Source organism: Pleurodeles waltl, chromosome 2_2 (assembly GCF_031143425.1).
Source record: "Pleurodeles waltl isolate 20211129_DDA chromosome 2_2, aPleWal1.hap1.20221129, whole genome shotgun sequence".
Lineage (NCBI taxonomy): Eukaryota > Metazoa > Chordata > Amphibia > Caudata > Salamandridae > Pleurodeles > Pleurodeles waltl.
The window spans coordinates 1,078,589,457-1,078,606,129 of NC_090439.1; positions in this window are offsets into that span (position 1 = coordinate 1,078,589,457).

Here is a 16,673-nt window from a genome sequence, read left to right on the forward strand (position 1 = left end):
AATATCAATGTAATATTTGCAGTAAAATGTTTGATGAAAAAACTGTGCATGGTGGGGGCGTAAGTACATATATATCCACAATCCTGTTCCTCCTGCACATTGAAGGAAACAAGGGCGGCACTCATAGTGAAGCAATATATTCATCACCAAAATCAAAGCGGCAAAACCAACGTCTACGCGTTTTGGCCATACCTGGCCTTGTTCACGACACATACTTTAGGAAGTAACAACATATTTAAATCCCCCGGTGTATCCCTAGCAACAATAGATATCAAAGAAGGACACAGATGGTTTTGCCCCACAGTCACTATATTTATCAAGCACATACATTGATGAGTACTATTCCAGAAACTCATCTCCTGAATTCCTTACAATAATTGTTTTCAGTTTTTCACATACTCTTCTCATAATTCTCTGATTAAAATGCATGAAAATAATAGCAAATAAATCCCCAACAAAATTAAATTGGATGTAAACATCAAAGAAGGACAAACGTTGCTTCGTCTCATGGTCATCATATTTGTTTAGTACTTACAGTACTGTTAGTACATCTCCACATCTCTCTCATATTATTATTCCTCAATTTTCAACATCCTGTCATCATAATCTCCTTCCTTGACTAAATATACATGAATCATCATAATTATTAAAATCAAACAACGAGTAGTAGTCATCAATGTATGTACTAGATAACTAAGGGATTGGTGTTAGTTTTGTTTGTTCGATTTTGGTAATGAACATATCGCTTTACCATGAGTTCCACCCTTGTTTAATTTTGGTGTGCATGGGGAACAGGACTGTGGAGATTGGAAATGTACAGGCACGGGCAGATTGGCGTACACCCCCGGCAATTAGAAGCCAGCCAAGTATGCGTCTACGTTTGAGGAATATGTATATAACAGTTGTATATATTAGCTGTAACTATAACTGCTGAATTCCTTTGGTTTGTACGAGAAAATTCAGAACCTAACTATAACATCCCTGTAACCTTTGATTTTTTGTCAGTCAATTTCTATGGTTTTTTAACGTTAAGTCATTTTAATTACTATACGTTAATCCAACCACCGCTGCATACAGACTTCTGCCATGCGTGGTGGGGGTTGGCCACAAGGCCTTGCTTATAGTCAGGCCCTACAGCAACACCCTAATAACCAACCAACACTGCACTGCACATGGCCTTTGGCCGTGTGCAGTGGTGGTTGACCACAGGGCCCGTCTCTGTCAGTGAATCTGTGAGTGGGTGCTTGAGTGAGTGGGTTTGAAAGTGGGTGTGTGAGTCTATGAGTGGGTCTGAGTGGGTGCATGAGTGTCTGAGTGCATAAACAAGTGTAGGAATTAGTGTATGAATGAGTCTGGGAAAGTTTATTAAAATTTTTGCATACTCTTGAATGTCTTCGAATATGCCAGGATAATTTGTGAGTATCGCTTATATATATATATATATATATATATATATATATATATATATATATATGTATATATATATATATATATATATATATATATATATATATATATATATATATATATTTGTATATGTATATTAATTTTTTTTCACTAAGAAAATAAAGGTTACAGGACTATATAATTAGGCTCACATTTTAAATGTTGGTGCGTAACGTTCTGAGTGTGTTTGTGAGTGGGTGGGTGAATGTCTGAGTGGGTCTGTGAGTGAGTGCGTGGAGGCTGAGTGGGTCTGTGAGTGGGTGGGTGAATGTCTCAGTGGGTTTGTGAGTGGGTGCATGACTGGCTGAGTTGATCTGTGATTGGGTGCGTAAGTGTCTGAGTGGGTGTGTGAGTGGGAAAAATTGATTGAAAGAAAGGGAGAAAGAAAGAAAGGGAGAAAGAAAGAAAGAAAGAAAGAAAGAAAGAAAGAAAGAAAGAAAGAAAGAAAGAAAGAAAGAAAGAAAGAAAGAAAGAAAGAAAGAAAGAAAAAGAAAGAAAGAATGGAAGGTGAGAGGAAGAGAGATACCATTTTTTTGGCTTTGATGTCTGGTACACTTAGAATGAGATACTTGTGTACAATTTAAAATAAAAAAATGTATTTATTATTTTAAAAATATATCATCATTTTTTTTTATTTAAAAAAAAAGGTAAATGAGTTCAGTTGGACTTGAACCCCCAGTGCTCACTGTGAAGGTCTGTGACCTTCAAAATCAGCTGTTTATTTTCAGCCCTTTATGGGTTATCTTAGACCATGGGGGAGCCCTCACAGTCCCCACTGATTTATTTTTTAATTTATTATTTTTGTTTTATTTTCTTTTTTAATACAATGCCCTTAAGGGCTACCTGGCACTGTGGGGGAAGCCTTAAGGCTTCCCTGGCAGTGCCATTGCTTCAACAAACTTTGACAGCAGCTCCGTGCTTTCTGAAGCATTTCATTTCTGTCCCTGCTCAGAAATCAGTGTCAGAGGTGGTGGTCCCCGGGGCTGTGGGGGAGGCCATTGGGCCTTCCCCACTTACTTAAGATATTTTGCCCCTGGAAGTAGTGGTCCAGGAGGCTGTTGGGTAGGCCGTACGAACTCCCTCACCTTAAAAAACATTTTGCCCCAGGGGGGTTGCCCCGTACACATTTGCTCAATCGCCCTGGGGAGGTGGTGGTCCCCAGGGCTTATTAAAGCCCGAGGAGGGGATCCCCATGCACCCTCCTCCTACATTGACCCCAAATGCTCCCGGAACCTGTCCCACCTGGGGACAAATAAAAAAACAATCGCAGGAGACAACGTTTTGTTTTTGTTAATTTTTTTAAAATCTTGGTAAAATCTGTGGATCCATCTGCAGATTTTTCCAATTTATTATTTTTTTTGATGATTTTTAGCCCTGGTGGGGTCCCCCAGGAACTCCCATACCAGGGCTAAGGGGTCAGGGTGACTCTACCCTGGCCCCTTTTCTTTTTTTCTGTCTTTTTTTCCTGGGACTCCCAGACGAGTCCCAAAGTGGCTGCCAACACTTCCTTGTTGAAGTGTTGGCAGCCAATCAGATATCAGCACGGGGACCGTTGGATCCATGGAGTTCCTGCTTCCCTATATATCTATATTTTTTGTGCTTTGAGCTATTGCTTTTTTTGCTTTTGTTTATGTAGCTCTTCATGGGCTATCTGGGACCATGGGGGAGCCCTCACGGACTCCCCCGCAGTCCTTACATTATTATTTTTTTTTAAATATTTGAATTATACAAAATTCCCTTTATGGCCTATCTGGCACTACCGCGCAAGCCTCAAGGCCTATCCCACGGTGCCATTGATTCAGCAAGCAAGGAGCTGCTTTAACAGTAGCTCCTTGCTTGCTGAAGCAAACCTTTCATCTCTGTTCCCTGCACGGCTGCAGGGGACAGAGATGAAAGCTTCAGTTTTTGACAGTGGGACCTGCTTTACAGATCCCGCTGTCAAAAAGTGGGGTATTTGCTGTGGCTTGGCTGTAGCTTCAAAGCTGCAGCCAAGCCACAGCAAACAGCTATAATATAATAGCTGTTGTTGGCCCTAGGGGTTGTCACTCCCTATGCCCATCAGTGGCCCCACAAGAGGGGCCGCACAGTCTCCCTCCAACATGAAAATAGCCCCGGGGAGGTGGTGGCCCCCAGGGCTAATTGGGGGTCTAAAACAGATATTCTGCTATTTTCCCTGGGGTGGTGGTGATTCCCACGCAGTTAATGCAATTTGCCCCAGGGAGGTGGTGGTCCCTGGGGTGTGGGGGTGGCCACTTGGTCCCCTGCATAAATAATGAAAATCGCTCTGGGGAGGTGGTGGTTCCCGGGGCTGTGGGGGAGGCTGACGTGTCTCACCCACACAGTTAATGCAATTTGCCCCAGGGAGGTGGTGGTCTCCGGAGTGTGGGGGCCCAAGGGCCCCTCCGCATATATCATGAAAATCACCAAAGGGAGGTAGTGATCCCCAGGGCTGTGAGGGAGCAGGAGGCCCCCCACACTCAAAAATATAAATGCCCCAAGGACCTGGCACTCGGGGGCCCATTAAAAAACAAGCTCGGGAGTCCTCGCTTGGTTTTTTTGCTACAAATTTATGAATATCGCAAATCAGCAGCAAAAACATTTTACAAAAAACTGCTTTTTTGTTCTGTGGGGTTCCCTCTGGGAACCCACCACCACAGTTAAGGGGTTGAGATCTATGTACCCTGACCTCCTGTCTTTTATTTTTAATTTTTTACGGGGACTCGGCTCAAGTCAAGTCCCAAGATGGCTGCCAACGCTTCTTGGTTTGAAGTGTTGGCAGCCAATCAGATCCGCGCATTTGTTGCACAAGCTTGTCTTTTTTCTGAATACTTCGCGGCCAGAGATATATAAATTTGGATTTCTGTAAATTTCTCCAAAACTACTGAATGGATTTACACCAAATAAATGAAATCGTAATCTGCGTACCGACAGCTAGCTTTCTGCCAAATTTGGTGCCATTGCGTCCAGTGGTTTGAGCTGTAGACTTGGCCAAAGGTCCTATAATAATTAAAATGGGGAATAGAATGTTTCTTGACATCCCTTTTTCTCGGCCCCCACTTAACAGATTACCCTGAAACTTTCCATGCTCAACAAGAGTCACTGCAATACTTTTTTTGGAAGAGTTTTTGAAGATTCGTCAAACGGCACCAAAGATATAGGCAAGTCATAAAATGCTTTTTCTAATGAAACATGGTCCTAACTATAACTACCTAGAGGTGACCGCCACAAGGTGATATATATATATATATATATATATATATATATATATATATATATATATATATATATATATATATCACCTTGTGGCGGTCACCTCTATATGTACACATAGACAGAACATTTTTTGCTTTGCCAAAAACTTTTGTGCCGTTTGATGAATCTTTACGAAATTTTCAAAACGTACACTTTGGTCAGTTCGGCTGCTGTCTTGAAAGCTTTGGGGTGATCCGTGAAACCCATGTGCCCCCTTTTTAACTTTAGCTAGGCCCCAAGGGATGGGGTCCCCAGTGCCAAAATCGGCCTGGGAGGGGAGGCCTCATGGCCCCTCCTATTTTAAATAAGGCTGGTCCCCATGGCTTAAATTGGTCTCGATAGGCAGGCAGCATGGCTACCCTCCCCTTTTCAATATCAGCTGGGCAACAGGGGATGGGGCTCTGAGGCTAAAAATCAGCCTGAGGAGGAGGGCCTCATGTCCCTCCTCCGCCAAAGTAAGGTAAAATAATTCCCCCTGGGACTTGGCCCACCCGAGGGTGGCTAAAAAAAATACAAGCATGGGAAACTACATTTTTGTGAAATTATGCTGTGGATTCTTCATGAATAATTTACAGCAAATTTTTTTTTTAAACACATATTTTTGGGCAAAAGCGGGGTCACTGTGAGACCTCATCACTAGGCCTCGGGGTGAGGGTATTCTTAATATTCTTACCCTGCCCCTTTGTGCTTTTTTACATCTTTCTCTGGACTCTGGTGAAGTCCAGAGACCCAAGATGGCTGCCACCAACTATTGATTCAAGTGGCGGGAGCCAATCAGATCTTTGTATGAGATCTGTTGACTCCATGGGCCCTCTGCATCCCTAGATATACATACATTTTTATTTGTTTTAATTACTTAAAACGACTAAACGGTTATGCACCAAGAGCCAAATATATCATACATTTTTACGATCGCAAATGGCTCGATTGGGCCGTTTGCAATTGCAAAAATGCATTTTGGTATGTATGAATTCCAATTTGTGATTCAGTAACTTGTTACCGAATTGCAAACTGGAATTGCGACTACAGACCGATTGGGTATTAGGAAGGGGCGTGTGAAGGGCGTCCGTTCCTAATACCGAATCTCAGCGGTATGTAGAAATGTTTTCTGACCAAAATGCAGTCACAAAACATTTGCATTTTACCACCTACTTCAAGTAAGTGGTAACCCATTCGCAAACATTTTTTAAGAGCAGGGTCACTGCCTACTCTCAAAAAATGAAAAGAAAACATTTAATTTTTCTTTTTTTAAATACATCCCGTTTTGCTTTAAGGAAAACAGGCTGCATTGAAAAAAAAAGATTCCTTTAATTTAAAAGCAATCACAGACATGGTCACCATCCCTTATAGCCATTTAAAATTGGTCGCATATTGCGACCTACCTCATGAATTTTAATGAGGTAGGTCAATTTAAGAGCCATTGGGAATCACTAAATGAAACTCCTGGAGTTTCATACATTCAAATTGAGATTACGTATTTGCGATTCACAGATAATCGCAATTAGGCAATCGCTATTTGGATAAATGATACATCTGACCCTAAATTACAAAGAGAGATCTTTATGGACAAAGATCTAGGTTTCTGCCAAATTTGGTGTAAATCCGTTCAGTGCTTTGGGCTGTAGTCGTGTCTAAAATCCTTATGGGAAATTGCATGGGGAAAATGCATTTTGAGACTCCCAATTTTTCTCCCTCCCCCTCCCCCTTCACGGATCACCCCCAAACTTTCCAGTCATCAGTTGAATTGACTAGCCCACTAGTTTTGAAAAGTTATGGAGATTTGTCAAATGGTCCCAAAGTTACTAGCAAAACAAAAATTGCATTTCCTATGGTAACTAGGTCCTAACTGTAACTACGTACTGGCAACAGGCAGCAGAGCACTATACATGGCTAAAGCCCTTCACAAATACAATGTGTGATGTAATTTAGTTAAGGCGTAACAAAATGAATATGCTTATTCTTGCACGTCTTCTCGATCATCGTGTGGTGTGCTGTTTTTAAAATTGTCAGGGATAATATAGACAGGTATTAGGCAGATGGGAATGATCAGATTCCTGGGAGATGGTTCAAGCAAGCTGAGCTACAAACATCCCTAGTGAAGGCCACTGGCTCCTCAGAGAGAGCAGGGCTTATCAGGCCAGGAAGGTCATAATATACAGAGTAATACATTTAAGTATTTTAGAGGGAGCTGCCTATAACAGTGATGTACACACCAATAAATGAAACAATGTTTGCACAATTTTATTTTACATATGTTTTAGGCACGGTGCCACGAAAATTGACAAGAAAGCATTAGTCTACAACAACAAAGTGTTTTCATTATGTTTTTAAACATCTGCACACATATATGTTTAATGACAATTGACTTGTTCCTTAAACCAAGGTGTTTTGAGATCTGCACACAAATAATTCTAATGGCAATTGACTTGTTCCTTAAAACAAGATGTTTTCAGTCAATACGTATTTCACGGCGGTATACGCCGCTTTTGCAGGGCTGAAATTGTGAGAAGATAGAAAAATAAATTTTCAGTAATTCTGCATATTCCATTCTTATTATTAACACTGCATGCATGTTCAAATTAAAACAAGAACCTCCATATTATATATCCGTAAGAAAGTCCACATTCGTGTTTTCAGAACCAATTCTCAAATACAGTGACAACATGCTGATTTCTAAAGAAAACCCATTATGATCATATGGTTTGATAATATATATAATCAACTTTCTCACTAACATGTAAATGTCTCATTAATGATGCACTTCCTTATATAGTTCCAACTCAACCATCCCTGGAGGTCAGTGAGCTTTGGAAGAGACCAGGAGTGACTCTTTCAGTCTCTTCAAGAAATCAGGACTTTTAACACTCTAACATGAAGCAGGGATGGACAGACCTGTCTCTCCCACCCTTGCAGCAGTGCCTGGTATCCCCAGGTGCACCGAGAGGAATAAAAGTGTTGACGTGCACCAGCATAGAAGGTAACTCACTCTGTGTCTGGCTTCCTGCCCTCTCTGCAGAAGAGTTTGCTAGTAACATGTTTTCTTTTTATTGATGGAAGAGCATTTTATGGTAATACACATCGCATCTGCTTCTCTTGCCCCAGGGATGGGGTTCAGGGTCCCTTCCTTATTTAGGGGGATGGGGTGGAGGGGGGGGGCGAGGATCACAACGGCGCTCCCTCACTTTGTCTTCCTTGTTGGGGCCCAAGGATAGGGCCCTTGGCTCTTTCCTCCTTTTGCAGTGGACCGTCACGGTGCTCCTTCACGTTCTCCTCTTCTCTGGGCCCAGGAAGGGGGTCCTGGTCCCCTCTCTGCGCTCGCAGGGGAGAACGACGGCGCTCCCTCATCTGGCCCTCTGCTTCTCTGCACTCGGGTAGGCGCAACGGTGCTTTCTTGTTTCCATTGGCACTCGGGGGCTAAGAGGTCCTGGGCCCCCAGATGGATGAAACTGACTGGGGGTTGGGGACCCCACGCATGCCACTCCGGGCCTGTGCCTGGTTTCCGTGGCATTTTTTCACACTTTCTTCAGATTCGTATCTCCTTTACCTTTATTCTATTTTCACGCATTATTGCTGCTTTTTGTTTTTGAACTTATTTTGATTGTTCTAAATTGTTTTGAGAATGTTGTTGTGTTTTGTTATTAATTTTAATTTTGCTTGGTGTTGCTTGAACCCATCACACATGTCTGTAGCAAAATGTGTGCTTCCTGTGCTATTGAATTGTGTTGCAACCGAAACAAATTGTGTTTTAAGTTGGTAGTGCGCGCTCTCCCATGGAAATAACCGACTTTCGTGCACACGAGTTTTACAAACTACTTTTAAATTAAAAACGACACGGAAAATAAATATTATATTTATATCAGAAAGTAAATTGGAAAGGCGGGAGATGGGGAAATTGACACAGTAGAATGCTACTATTATTTGAGTATTACACGAGCAGAAGCAATGGTACTGTAACACCAGAGGAATTCCAAAATAATGACAGTGGCATCATTAGAAAAACATGTAGTTCTAATAGGCAAGTATCTACAGCACTTACTGTGCATTCAGTGTTACATTGAATCAACCATCAAACTGACAAGTCTCCTATGTACGAAAACTTCACTTTCCTCTCAACTGTTAGGAAATTTCACGGAAAGCTTTTCCCTTTAACAAAACTTCATTGAAATGTGAAATGGTGCGTTTCAAACATAACGTGGATGTAGGTACCCATCGAAGTTTTCTAGCCTCCATTTGCTTTGCTAGTATCTTTATTGGATTAGATCCTGCAAAATGAAAATGTTATGTCATGTTTTGCACTGTTGCAAAAACATTTACTGACAAGTGGTGGCAGAAGCAACAAAATAGATCAGAGAACACAGAATGTAAGAAAGTAACACATTACAGTGTTATTTGGTAAACTCGTTATCTGGGCAAAAGAGGAGTAAACAAAGGAATCAGAAAAAAACAGGGAAGAAACAAACAAACAAACCCACTAGCCAGGAATAAAATACTAAAAAAGAAGTGACAAATTGAAAATGCAGTGTTTTGGGGGGCTTTTCCTGCACCTAAAAAATACACCAAGCCACTTGACGTACCGCAAATGTACAAATCAGGGCAGCGGTATATTCACTGCAAATTAAATTGATTTTTTCATTCATAGCCACAAACAAATACCAGTTGTGGTTAGGATTTTTTTGCGTCGTATTTGCTTTCAAAGATACTGTATGAAAAACAGACATGTATATAATGCTGCTGTTGGTGGAATTGATTTCACAATGTGCAACGTGAAAGGAGGTACTCTTTCAAACACCGTTTTTGAAATTGCACTTAATAGCTTTTTCCAGAAATAGGCACTTGGCTGAGATACATTTGACAAGGTCTTATGAGTGATGCGATAGACAAGACACAGGTCATGGACACTGCACACAATTCATTTTTGAACGGCACATTTCTGAAGAAAGGAACGTCATCACCAAGTGTCATCATAATATGTCTATTCTGCAGAGTATAAAATCATTTCAAGCTAAGAAAATAAATAATCTTCAGTGTGAGGGAGCAGAAAGGCCCATCTCACTTTAGACCTTGGGGACAGAGATCAAAACGGCACCTGAATATAAATAAAACCTGCAAAGAGGTGAGCGGTGACTTTAACATGAAGCAATGAGGCGAGCATCAGGGGAGGCCCTAAGCCATCAATCGGCTACAGAAATAAACATATCTTTGTGACACCACATCAAACACGAATGTGAACTATTCTCAAGTCAACGCGAACGAGAAATCGGTGAAGCAACCGACAGAGGGGCGACACGCATCTCAGTGATTTACAGCAGTAGGTCGTGGCCACATAATGCATTGCATAAACTATGCACACAAGTCAAACAACAATATTTAACCAGCATGGGCAAAATTAGGACCTGTTGTGTCTCTATAGGTTTGGAAAGCTTGAATGCTGACTTGGTAAAATTAATCAATTTTGTTTTGAATGTTTGATTTACGACCACCTCACCAAAGATTTACAGTGGGTAATCAATAAGTAAAAAAAAAAAAAAAAAATTGGTGAGTGTTTGTAGGAAACTGGCTCTTTATATAGGGGACCAAAAAGAGGTGCACTGTACAAAGAGTCCAAGCAAACCCCAGAGGACATACAGAGGCACAAATGACATCCCAGGTTCTCTGTGGCAGTGTGGGTGAGCACTTAGGCATATCAGAGGGTAGAGCTAAGCATGTAGTGCACACACATGGGCAGTAAGTGAGACACACACTCAATAAAGAAATCTAACTCTAATTTATGAAAATAACACATACTTTTAAATAAATGTAGGTACGAAGATCATTGGAATCAGGTCAGTACGTTTCTGTAAAGGAATTTTTTGAGTTTTCGAAGGTCAACAGTGTGTTTTTCTGTAGCTGCAATGTTGGTCTATGGGAGAGAAACCATACACGATAAACAGGTACTTCACAGCAACTTACAGAACCAATCTTCTGGACTTAAGGTGAGTACAGGGCAGGGTCCTAGGCCACACCAACTTGTCACCTCAGATGGCATTGGGGTGGCTGGGTACAGTGGTGCAGTTCAGAGTTAGGTGCATTGTGTAAGTCAATAGGGATCCGTCTGGTCAGGAAGATGTTGCAGGAGTGGACTGAGGTTTCTGTTCTGGTGAACCACCAAAAGGGTTCAGTTGTTGCGATGCTTGGGGATGTAGAGAGACCAGCGGTCCTGCTCTCCTCAGTCCGCAGCTTCTGTGTGCAGTGGTGGTGTGGACCGTTGGTTTTCCATTACCAGTGGTGTTGTAGCGGGTCCACAGAAACATGCTGCATGCAGGGACTGGGGGACCACTCTGGCTGAACCAACAACTGAGCTTTGCTCTCAGGAGCCTGGGTGATGTAGGGATACAAGTGGATCTCTTCTCAGTGATCTGGGGCATCTGGGTGCAGAGGTAGAGGAGACAGTCAGGTCTCCATCACAGGAGGTGGACTTGGTGAAGGGAGAGGCTGCAGACATCATTGGAAGTCCACAGTGTGCTTCATCTCTGGTGGGTTTGGAAACCAAGTTGACAATGATGGCCCCCTTCAGCTCAGGCTAGGCGGCTTGGGGGCAGTGGTGATGTCTGGCATTGTGTTTTGCCGGTCCTAAGTCCTCACAGTACTTCTTTGGTTGCCTGCAGATGCAGGTTAGCAGCTCCTCTGCTCCAAGGGAGTGCTCCTTGGAGATTTATGAAGCACTGGCAGCTCTCCCAGTTTCTTTGAGGCAGGACAGGTCAGTTGCTCCAGAAAGGTTGGGTGCAGCTGGCAGGTTTGGTGGCAAGTCTGTCGTGTTCCTCGGTTCTTGGGTCAGTAGGCTTCTTGCCCATTCCTTTTATGTCTAGCGAAGATCTGACTTTCTGGTATCTAGTGTCCCCTAAATACTCAATTTAAGAGATGTTAAGGGGAGTGACGAGTAGTAGCCAATACGTTCCTTACCCTTGGGGTCACTACACACCCTAGATGACCACTTCCTTTGGGGAATGGGCATCATCCTGTCCCAGAACTCCTAATTCCACCACACGCAAGATTACGGAATTCCTAAGGCTGTGTTCCATGTGTTCCCTTTGGGCTGGTCACCCTAGAGGTGTGTCCAGTTTGGCAGTGCAACACACCTTCTGCATAGCTAATTTTCCCACCTGTTCAGGTGCCAAATGGGCCCTGGGGCAAGGGGCGGGCATCTCCCTATGAGGAGAGCCAGATCTATATACCAAAGGCGGTTGGCGCCTTTGAAGCTTCCTGCTTTGGAATGCAGACTTGCAGGTCACCCTGATGGGAGGGGTGTGTAACCTTCTGACCTCCAGAAATCGAAGGGTCTCACCCTTGAGGGTCAGAACCTTATGTGTTGGTGGTAGGCGGGGTAGAACTAGTCAGTTAGTCCACCAGCAGTTGATAAGTTTTCAGGGGGCACTTCCAAGGTGCCCTCTTGGTGCATGTATTTATAAATCCATAATTGGAACATGCCTAATTTCAGTGAAGCCATCATGCAGCTGGGGAGCTCGTGTTGACCAGTATCCAGCACATGTATTTAGAATGGCTTCCCGGCTCACTAAGAATCAACAAAGACATAGTAGGGGCATATTTGCTCATGCAGAAATGTCCTCACCTGTAATATAATGCACCCTGTCTTAAGGCACACAGCCTGCAGTGGCAGTCATTCATGTTTACACTATTAAAATATTTAAGCAGTAATTGTGCATAAAATTACACATAATTTAAAAGTCAAAGTATTTATTTTAGTATTATTTCCTAAGGAGTCATATACTCCATCCCTGCCTCCATTATTTTCTACTGGAGTGTGTTACAGTACCCACAAGTGGCTTTGTGCACTTCTAGACTTACTTCAAGGCTCAGCGAAAGTACATTTACTAGTGGTTTGTTGCCTTATGGGCAGTAGTAACTTTAAAAGTGCAATTTGTGAAAAACAGTGATCACACTCTTTTGTGGATGGGTGTTTGTACTGGGATACCCCTCCCTAAACTACTATTTACTGCTTCCTAAACCCCTTCGTCTCCCTATCCAGACCCCTCCTATTTAGTAGCGGATATCCCCATTTTTGTGCAGCCACTTCCCCATGTCCCTCCCACGTTTACTACTAAGTATTAAACATATATGTGCAGAGATCTCCCTATGTGAGCATGTAGTAGAAATGGAGATCTCAACCAGTAGGTTTGTTAATTGGATTTAATAGTAAGTACATAACAGTACTGTGGCACTGCTTTACATATTACAAAATGTAGTTTGTGAATCGTGCCCTATATATGTGGGTCAGCTACCTGATAGTCTGATAGATAGTGAGAGTGGGATAAAGTGCAATGTACTGTGCTATTTAAACGCAACTCTACTGTGAGTTAATGTGCCTAAGATGCAGTTTATTGTGGTAGATAAATGTTCATAAAATGTAATGCAGTGTGGTAGGCTAATGTATATGGAGTGCAGTCTACTGTAGTGAGTTACTTTGTCCAGCATGCAGTTGGAGTGTAATAAGTTATTCTTCCTGAAGGTCAATGTGGAGGGTTGGTGTGCTATGAATTCAGCAACTTATATTGGGTTCAGTGTGGATCAGGATGAAAAGTGTATTCGTTTGAAGCACAGGACATTGAATCTGTGTTTAAAAGATGCATTGGCAAATGGATTGGTAATGCCATTGAAGAGTGGTGAGGCAGTTTATTGTTTCACTGTGCCAAATTTGAAGTCCGTTATGGTAGGGTTGTGTCCACAGGTTGCAGTTCAAAGTATTTCAGAGTATGATCAAAGAATGTTATGGTGAATAAATGCTTCTTTTAAAATATTAATTGTAGTTATCATTGTTTACAAAATAAACATTAAACATTACATTTTCCTTTTTAAATAAAAAACAGACATTTAATTTGTTTAGAAAAATACTGTAAATATATAGATTTTCAAAATAATTAACACAAAAATGAATGAATGAATTATTATTTAACATATAATACAGTTTAAAACTTTGTAACAATATTTATCTGTTTCTTATATTTTTGTAGTAGATATTTGTTGTTGAGAGATAATGGAGGAAAGACTATAATAGTAAAATGTAAAACTAGCTATACAACAGCTATGAAAAATTATAAGAGAGTGATAAAGGAAACTAGAATTGCTTACTTTGAAGAAAAAATAGGAAATGCCTCAAATGCCTCCAAGGAACAATTTAAAATAGTCATAAATGTGAAGCACCCCCTCAACCTCCCTGTTGCTCCTCTGGTCCCCAGCCATCAGTGGAACAATGTGACTGCTTTGCCTTCTATTTTATTAATAAAGTCAATAAATATTAAGCCAGCTTCCTCCTTCAGAATTATCAGCCCCACAGAATAGCACTGCCCCAGTAAAGAAGTGGCATGGCTTAGCCCTATCTGAGTTTCCATTGATGAGTCTTGATGAGACAGAGGTTATAATAAAAGCTATTAAATCAGGATCTCTGCTTGATCCTGCCCCCTAATATTCTACTGAGAGGCAGGAAGACTCTGTTAACTATTTTTATGGCAATGATCAGTCATTTCTTGTTACCCACGGTATTCCTCAACCTTGGAAACATTCCATATTAAAGCCACTATTAAAGAATCCTGAAGCTAACCCTCTTGCAGTAGAGAGTTATAGACCCATCTCCTTGCTCCCATTTATAAGCAAGTTCTTAGAAAAGAAGGTAAAAAAACATCTTTCTTGCTTCATTGGAGGCCAGGGCATTCCGCACCCCCACTCAGATTGGCTTTAGAGGAGGTAGTAGTACCTAGGCAGCGCTACTAGTGGCAACAAAGGAAATACGTGCAATTTTAGATTGAGGAGATTCAGTTGCCATGAGCTTAGAGGTGCCATTGACACAGTGTCACATCCACTCCTCCTTTAGAGAATAGAGGAAATATGAGTTTCAGGGAATGCATTTAGGTGGCTGAAATCCAGGTGTGAGAAGGCTCCTGTCTCTCCCCAATTTGCCCACTACAATATGGGGAAACCTCAGGATGGCCCAAACATCTGGGAGAACCTCCGAAGCCAGCCTCAGTAATTAGGAGTTTAGGGCTCTGGATCATTAATAAATTAAACATGGAAACTCAAGCCAAAAACCTTGCTGGTTCCTGTTTTGGGATCGTTAGATCCCTTAGAAAATGTTTACATATGTGACTACTCCCTACGAGGAGGTTTGTGGTGCAGACTCAGATTAACTTACACCTAGACAACAGGAACTCCCTATTTTTAGGAAGCCCAAAGTATGTGATGCACCATCTCCAAGTAGTCAAGAATGGAGCAACAAGAATTCTTCATAAGATTCCTAAGCACCAATCTCCTCAGCAAACCCTGAAAACTCTCCATTGGCTTCCAGTAGAAAAAAGGCTTTGTTTTAAAGCCATCCAGAAGAAAGGTCCAACCATTATCCAGAAACTACTGTCCACTTCTGTCCCTGGAAGGTCCCTTCGGTCATGCTCCCTGGAACTTCTGTCAGTACCTAAGGTCAAAAGAGCTAAATGTGGGGGCTGGTCCTCTTCTTTTATGGCTCCTGAGCTTTGGAATAGCCTCCCACTACTATTCGGATACAGCAGTCTGAACTTGTTTTTAGAAGATTCCTTAAAACCCAGCTCTATGGCAGATGAGTTCTTGTGGAGTCTATGCTGGTGATTTGGGAGTGGTTGTTCAATAAGCAGTGAGAGCCCTAGTTGAGTAGGCATGCACTTTAGAAAACCTGTTTGAATTCAACTGAATTGTTGTTTCTAATGTTATTTTAGAAATATTATGGCCCTTATTTAGGGGTATTGGCATAGGGCATTGCTGCACGTCATCTTGCTGCGCTGACCTACACCAAAATGAAAAGACAATAATGCATCTTATTTATGCAATACAATGCATTCCTATCCTTTCCCCCTCTGCTGATGCCATTGTGGCAGCCTAGCGACAAGGCAGGCACCCTTGCACCATGGCACCAGGGTGCCATTGTTGCAGGTAGGACTGCACAAAAAAGTTCCATTATGCAATTTCCTCTTTCTTTGTGTGCTGCAGAATGCGCACACACATGGAAAGAGGAATAAATTAGGAGAAATACAAATATTTCTCCTCGTTATGCCTCACTTCAAGAGGTGTAAGATTTTTGGTGGTTCCTAAATATATTTGATTAAGTAAATCAGGGACAGTGTGAAAATCCATGGCTGTATGGGAAAACCCACTACAATGCCCATGGAACATCTCCCTGGCAAAGAGTGAGGCAACCAAGCAACATGTGCTGTATTGCCATTTAAAGCCATGCAAAGTCGCTTTGCGTGGCCTCATAGATATGGTTGAGAGGTCTGTGCCACTGGAGCATCACAAAAAGTGACACTCCGGCAGCACAAGCCTCTCATAAATGAGTCTATATATTATTACAGCAAGTGCAAACAAATGAAGTAAACTTTTAAATAAGTTTTCCAATAAGTTGTAATATAGTTTCAATTTTAGAAAGAAAGTGACAGGACTGCGGGGGGAGCCTGATGGCTCTTGAAGTGCTAGTCGGCTCCCTGTGTTATGCAGGAGCTGGCACTGCTCCCACAAGCAGGGAGCTGCTTTAAATAGCAGCACCCTGCTTGTGGGAGCAATGTTTTCATCTGTTTCCCGGCACGCACGTTAGCATGCAGGGAACCAGATGAAAACTCCGCTTTCTGACAGTGGGAGCTATTTGATAGTCCCCGCTGTCAGGAACAGGACTTTGGGGGTCATTCTGACCTCGGCGGTAAAAGGCCCTTACCGCCGGTCAGAAGTCCGCCATACTACCGCCGCGGCCGCGGTAGACCGCCACGGTCATTCTGACCACCAACTGTGAAACCGCCAAAAATCCGACATCCAAGGAAGGCCGCCACATCAGCAGGCCGCGGAAAACTGGAGATGACCAAACCTCCACCGTCACGCCAACACAAACACGCCCATGCAATTCTGACCCACGAATCCACGCGGCGGTCTTTCAACCGCGGTATTCCATTGGCGGTACACACCGCCGCGGT